Raw genomic sequence first — 7,296 nt, forward strand, 5'->3', positions numbered from 1 at the left:
CAAAAATTTTCCTTTCATTTTAAAGGCTTTACCCAATAACCAGTCCATTTCCCTAAAGTATTCCTGAGGATGAATTTCATGATCATTTCACTGTACTCCTTTAGTCTTTATGGAAAGTGAAGGAAATTGGAAACTAAGTGACTTGATCAATGACATTTAGGCAGGCCAAACTCATCGATTTGTGCTTCAGTTTATCTGTAAACTGAGATGATTGCTCCCTGACTAGAAACCTCAGGGAATGGGGAGAGTCATATAAAATTCTGAGAGTGAAAGAAAGCATCAGAGGAAAAGTATCAAGAGGCTGCAAATGACTTATTAGTGTTTGTGACCAGGATGGAAGTGTCCTGAAAGACATTTCGGTACTTTCCTTAGCGCTGTTGATATAGGTAGTGAGGTTCCCTTTTGGATGTCTGAGCTATGGGAACTAGCAAGAAGTCAGAACAAAGTCGAATTAGAGAAAGGTCAGTTTTACCCAAGGCAGGGAGGTGGGAAGGATTCCAGAGGAGTGTGGCTGGAGGCCGCAAAATAGCTAAAAATCTCTTTGTCTCTAGGGTAGTGCTGAAGAATGTAGGTGTAGGAGTCAAACAGACCCAGGTTTGAGGCCTGATTTGTTATTGCTAATTGGGACAGGTTGGGCAATGCATGTAATTTCCTGCATGTTTATTTTCTCACCTTTAAAACGAGGACAATAAAAGTGCTTTTCTGTGGTCCTCATCATCTGGGTCTCAGCTCCATTGTCACCTCCATAAAGCAGCCTTCCCTATGTGAAGTGACCTCTCTCAGCCCTTTTCTATCAAGTGACCTTGCTTTAATTCTTAGCACTTACTAGCATCTGAAATTAGTTTACCGTTTCCTGGTTTGCTCTCTTGTTTTCTAATTTATTACCATAGCCTTTTGAGGACTGGCATCTTGTCTTACATTTACTGTGTCCTAAGCCTGATTGCTCAATAAATATTTGTTGGTGAACAATTAGGATTGCTGTGAGAATTAAATAAGAAAACCCATGTCAAGAAGTTAGCATTGTGCCTGACACACATAATAAGCAAATCATGATCGCTTAACAATTCCATAGACGATATTTAACTCTGTACTAGGTATTGTCCTAAACGTTTTACAGACACCAAGCTACCTCATTTTGTCTCCGCCTAACCTGAAGGTAGAATTGTATTAAGAACCTCCATTTTTGAGATGAGGAAACTTAAGTCAAAGCGAGTCTAAGTCACTTGCCCAAGAACAAACAGCTAGCTAGTAGGAATAGAGCCAGAATTCAAAGCCAGGCTGGAAACCAAACCTACACAAAGTCGGCTGTCTTCGAAGAAGATAATGATGTTGACATTTTTATTTTGGGTGTAAAGGACATGGAGCGTTGCCTAGCCCAAGCGGACCTGCATCTTTGTTCTTCCCTCCAGTTGGGGAAAATGCAATCAGTGTTTAGAGGAGGGAGTCGTGTTTGCTTGAAGAGCGCGGCCCTCAAGCCCAAGCCCGTCGCCGGATGTCCAGGGACCCGCCTGCACACCCCAAGGCGGGCCAGGTCCTGCCCAGCAGCGGGAGCCTCCCAGGCCCGGGCCGGCCCAGTGCAGCCGCGTGGCCACGCCGCGCCCGAGCCTGGGAAAAAAGTTTCCAAACCGCGCTGCTAGGCGCTGATTGGCCGAGGCGGACGCGGTCNGTGGGGGCGGTGGCCGGAGGCCCGGGCAGCGCAGTCTCCTACTGCCGCCGCCGCCCGTCCTCGCGGACAAGCCCGGGTAAGTTCGGGGCTGCGGTGGCCTGGGGTGGGGGCCGCCCGCCCCGGGACCGCCGCCACCGCCGGGGAAACTCTTCAGGCTGCCCTGGCGCCCCGTCGCGCTCTCGGGACTCCCAGGAGCCGCCTTGCAGGGAACCTGCTGCGCCCCTCGCAGGCGCGTCGCTTCCCGGCCGCCCTCACTCCGCGGGTCCCGGGCGCTGGGCTCAAAAGTCCCGCTCTCGGGAGCCTCCCTGGCTAACTTTGTGCCTTCCCACCTTTGTGTCCTCGGCGCCCAGCCCCTCGCCTTTGCCAACTTTCTTTCTCTTCTAGCGCTGGCCTGGCCCCGACCTGCTGCCCTCCTCGTCCCCGGTCCCCGTTGCCCGGCTCCTCTGCCTTCCAGCCTTCCTCCCACCCCCACCGTAGGCCCTCCTCTTTGACTCTCCTAGTTTCTCTTCTCTTTTGTCGGTCTTTTCTCATCCGCCCCCCCCCCAGCTCCTTTCTTCCTGCTGCCCCAAACTCTCCCTCTTTCTCATCCCTTCCGCCCCCCACCCCCCTTTCTCGTCCACTGCCCCGTGCTACTTCCACCCTCACTGCAGGCCTCTTTCCAAAAACCTCCCCCCCCTTGGCATCTCCCTGCCTTCGGGAGCGTGTTTGGAACAGCCTCTTTCCCTCTGCGTTTCTCAGATCTCTACTGCGGGAAGGTTCAGATTTCCCCTGACAGCACTTTGGGGAAGGATTGGATGAAGGATGAAAGCGCTTATTCTGCAGTTTGAATGCAGTCGTGGGGCTTACCTGCCTCTCCCGAGGTCATGGGAAATCCCGCCATCACCTGGGGAAGCCGCCTTATCTTCTCCAGTCTTCTCGGGTTCTCTGCTTCCTGAGGGTCTGAGCTTCTCTGATCTCTTTGTCCAGCGTTTGTACCAGGTCGTCCCTCTTTCTACTTTTAGCCTCGAGGCCCCTTTTAACTTCCTTTCTAAAGCAATGGCCTTTTACAGCGTGCCCCGGGTAGGGGTTTGTCATTTTCTATGCTAGTTTTGCTTCTGTATTCTTGGACAGGATGGCATTTTAGGACACAGGTAGGGTCCTTTGAAGAGCAATTGGATCGCAGCGACTCCCAGAGCCACTTATCTGACCCCACCACCACCCTGGTATTCAATCAGGATTGAAACGTAAATCTTGTGTCTTAGGCAAGGATTAGATCCCTGAAGTCTCAGAGGCCTCTGAGTGGCGTATTTTATCCTCTCATTTCAGATATTACTTTCTTAACTTGGCTTAGTCTCTTAGGCTGTTATTTTTGTTTCCAAAGTGTGTTCTTTTGCGTTAGAATGTGGGAGCCTGGAGAGATTACACTTCCTTTCCTTAGCAGATAATTTCCTAACGTGAGTGGGCCTGCCTACGGAAGGTTTGTGGCGGCAGCTAGTGCTGTGTTAGCACCTGGTACTGACGTGGGTGCTTTGTCTCTGCCTGTCCCAGCAGCGCCTGGCACTTAGTAGGTGTTTGGAAATGTTTGAGAAGGGATGGAGAGAGAAGCCCCAGCAGGCATCTTGAGTCAGTAGAATAAAATTATCCTGGAACAATAGCCCTTCTATTTTTTGTTCAAAGGCAATATATGCTTACTGTTAGCATGTCAGGCATGAGCTCTGATTTCCGTGCCTACTTTGCCCCCATCTGGTACTCGCTTGCGACCCTTTGCTCTTCATGTATGCAGAGAGAGCGGGATACATTTACAAACAGAATTGACACCCTTTCTTCACATAGCAAGAACTTTCTTCCATATTCGTTTGTAGCGTTCTTAAAACCGCGTAATTTTCCAGCCAGACCCCTGTTGATGCTTAAGCGTCTCCAGTTTTCCATGTCGGTGGGTGATGGCGCGCACCCTCGCGTATATGTCCTTGCACGCCTAAGTCTTTTCGTCGGAATATCATTACAGACTTTGAAGGCGCAGAGACAGAAGCCAGACTTGCCGACTCTTGACTGGTGTTGCCCGAGTGATGCCACTTCTGGAAAACGCGGAGCCCGCGTCACCCCCTAGAATCAGCAGGAGCCCGAGCTGATGCTTGGCAGCGTCTCTGCCTCCCTCCCTTCCCCTTCGGCTCTTCCGTGTGTTTGGATTGGGAAGGATTGAGGTCGGGGTGGAGAAGGGCGGTGAGCTAATTCTTGATAGTTTAGACATGTGTTTTGCCCCTGACCAGCTGTGCTGGCTTTCTTCACTGAGAGGGGAGCCAAGGAAGAGTGCTTTGTGTTTTCCAGGGCTTTGAAACCAAAGGTGTCTGTGTCTCAAGTGTGTTTGCGGTCTTTTAAGTCTCATCATGGAAAACTTTTTTTTTTTTTTTAAAGCTTGCGGAAACACCTTTTTGTAGGAGGAGTAGATCTAAGTGATGCCAAGTAGGGAATATATGCTTTCTGAGCTTCTTGCCCCTCAGCTTTTTCCTCCTTGGATGCTGTAGCATGTATTTTTGAGGTGCCCGTTAGGTTTGTCCCCAGAGCTGCTGGGACACGGTGGCCTGATGGTGTATTGGAAGCACAGGCTGGGAGGCAGAATGCCCGCAAAAGAAAGGCAGGCAGCACCTCTTCGTTTTTTAGGGTAGTGGCTGCAGAGTTGTACCTTTTAAAAGACTGTGTGGGCCAGATGAAACAGGTGACTCTGACCTCTGATTAGTCTCTTTGCAACTCCAAGGAGATCTGGAACCTGGATTCAAACCCGAGTGAACTTGCACTTGGGTTTGGGGTGCCTCTGCCATTCGTTCGCACCTACGGAGATGGCCAAGTGTGCCGTGTCCCTGCTCTAGCTCTTGCTTCTAAGAACCCAAGTGACTGTCTTACTTATTCTTGCAGTCAAACGGCTTAAAGAGGATGACGTTGAAGATAACTTACTAGACGCCCAGCACATGGCTCATAGAAGCTGGTGTCAGTTCAGGAAATCATGCTGGGAGAAGGAAACCTTTCCAAGTCCTCTTACCTGCTTCCTGTGGCAAAGAATAATGCACATTAGAGCTGTGAGACGTTTCAAAAAGCATACATTTTAAGATTGCTATTGCATAGCAAAGTGAAGTTCAGCTGTTCTTCGTCTAGAACATATTTTTCCTCTTCCCTAACGATTCTTATTTCAGTGCGGGGGTTTCTGGTTAAAATGCCCGACCTGTGGTTTTGGTCCTTGAGTTGAATTAGTTATAGATTGTGCAGACTCTGACAGAAGCTCAGGTCTCTGCTTAGCTGCCCCCACCCTGAAGTCCAAAACCAAGGGTGCCTGGGTGGCTCAGTTGGTTGAGTGGCCGATTTCGGCTCAGGTCATGATCTTGCATTTCATAGGTTTGAGCCCTGCATCGGGCTCTGTGCTGACAGCTCGGAGCTTGGAGCCTGTTGCAGATTCTGTGTCTCCCTCTCTCTCTCAGCCCTCCCCTGCTCATGTTCTGTCTGTCTGTCTCTCTCAAAAAGAAATAAAACATTAAACACAACAAAACCAGAGCTTTCCCATCAGCACGGTTGTAATTAGAGCCTCTCTCACAGTGGAAGTGCCTCTTAAAACATCTCAAAGTCCTTTCTTTACTGATTCAGGTTTAGTTTTCACTGGCCAAGGTAAGTGTTTTAGGAAGCTTTTTTCTCTGAAACTCCTCTGTCATAAGAGTGCAGGATGAAGGTTATTAAACTCCAGGAACTGGATGAGATAGTCCTCACTTAACCTGGGGACAGGGTAGTTTCTGACATGGTATCTTCTCCTCCAGCCCCTTCCCACGAATGAGGTGCCACTCAGGTGCTGAGGGAGAGAGGGGCTTTCCCCATCCTGACAAGCATCTCAGGGATTTACAGATGTCAGCTATAAACTGATCGTCAGAGCTTTCTGGCCTCCTGCCTTTCCTTCACCTGATATCCCCTTCCTGCCAGTATCATTCCACAAGCATTTATTGAGTGCCTGGTGCATGCCAAGCACTGTTCTAGGCATTGGGATAAAAAAGCAAGACAGAGAAGGCCCCTGTGCTCAACCACTGACATTCTAGTGGGGGAAGATGAACAAAAACAAAACTCAAAATGGTTAAATAAAGCAGAGATTAATACAATAGATAAAGGCTGGAGGGGGTAGTAGGTGGGATATTAAAATAAGGTCTCTTTGGGGAAGTCATTTCAGCTGAGATCTGAATGACAAGGACACCTGGGCATAGATCTGAAGGAGAAGCATTCCAGGCAGAGAACAGCAAGTGCAAAGGCCCTGAGGTGGGAGCAAGCTTGGTGTGTTCAAGGAACAGAGAGAAGGCAATGTGACTTGAACATAAGCTAATGATGGAGGTCTGGGGTAGAGAATGTTTAGAGAAGTAGGCAAGGACTAGGTACATTGAATATTGGACATGATATTTTTCCAAAGAGCAGGAAAAGTCTATAAAAGAGCGAAAGAAAACATCCATTGTTTCTTGTTCCTCACTTTCTTGCCCTATTACACAGACTCCCTTGCCATTATTTGAGACTGTCATCACCAAGATAATCCGTGGCCATACACTACTCAGTCGCATGGGATCTTGACACTGTGGGCACTGCTTTGGTGACTTGGTATTAAATGAGATCTGGGCTTATTAGAGCTTAAGGCTCCAGCAGGGAGTACCTACTAGACCTAAGTTTACCCTTACCCATGGCCATGTTAATTTCTGTTATTTACCCTCTGGGTGCTGTATTTTTACTTTCAGCAAATGAGATCTTTCACTACTTTTTTTTTTTTTTTTTAATTTCTGAGCTAGAGAGACAGCGTGAGCATGGGAGGGTCAGAGAGAGAGGGAGATACAGAATCTGAAACAGTCTCCAGGCTCTCAGCTGGCTGTCAGCACAGAGCACGACCCAACGCAGGGCTCGAACCCATGAACCGCGAGATCATGACCTGAGCCGAAGTCAAGACGCTTGACTGAGCCACCCAGGCGCCCCTTTCACTATTTACTTTGATTAGGATTCTTGTGGCAGCAGTCCGACCCTAACTGATATATTTAAGAAAGGGAGTTGGTTATCTGTCCTAACCTTAAATCAGGCATGACTGGATCCAGGTGTTCAAATGATATCATCAGGACACAGTGTCTCCACCTCTTGGCTTTGCTTTCCTCTGTTTTGGCTTCGTTCTCTGGCCTACTTGGTTGCGATGGAGGAATGAGCAGGGACAACCCCAGGCTTCCTTCCTTCCACCTCACCCTAGTGGAAAGAGTTTCTTTTTTTTCTCCCAGCTTTACAGAGATAATAATTGACATCTAACATTGTATAAGTTCAAGGCATATAGCAACATAGCATGATGGTTTTGTTTTAAGTTTATTTATTTGGAGAGAGAGACAGAGAAAGAGGGAGAGAGAGAGAATCCCAGGCAGGTGCTGTACTATTAGTGTGAAGCTCGATGCAGGGCTCAAAGCCACCAACCGTGAGATCATGACCTGAGCCACAACCAAGAGTCGGATGCTTAACCAACTGAGTCACCTGGGCGCTCCTGTTAGAGCTGACTATCACAGTAAGGTTAGTTAACACTTCCAAAGAGTGTTTTTGTTGATGGCTCTGCAAAAAGCCCTAGACCTGGACACTGATTGATTGTCCCTGCCTGGGTTAGCGCCGCCACT

The 7,296-nt window shown here is 48.7% G+C and overlaps 1 protein-coding gene across 5 annotated transcripts in view; it reads left to right on the forward strand.

Moving 5' to 3' along the window:
* Window positions 1–1,683: 1,683 nt before the first annotated feature.
* The window catches only part of NDE1 (nudE neurodevelopment protein 1), a 27,224-nt gene continuing 21,611 nt past the window's right edge, over window positions 1,684–7,296 (forward strand). For 4 of the 5 annotated variants that reach the window (XM_077773320.1, XM_077773322.1, XM_077773324.1 and 1 more), the window contains exon 1: window positions 1,684–1,742. The gene's annotated coding sequence lies outside the window, so the exon portion shown is untranslated. Of the gene's footprint in view, window positions 1,743–6,870; window positions 7,196–7,296 lie in introns of those variants that run through there. The other variant, XM_077773321.1, reaches the window with a different exon arrangement.

Source organism: Crocuta crocuta, unplaced genomic scaffold (assembly GCF_008692635.1).
Source record: "Crocuta crocuta isolate KB4526 unplaced genomic scaffold, BGI_CrCroc_1.0 scaffold16, whole genome shotgun sequence".
Classification (NCBI taxonomy): Eukaryota; Metazoa; Chordata; class Mammalia; order Carnivora; family Hyaenidae; genus Crocuta; species Crocuta crocuta.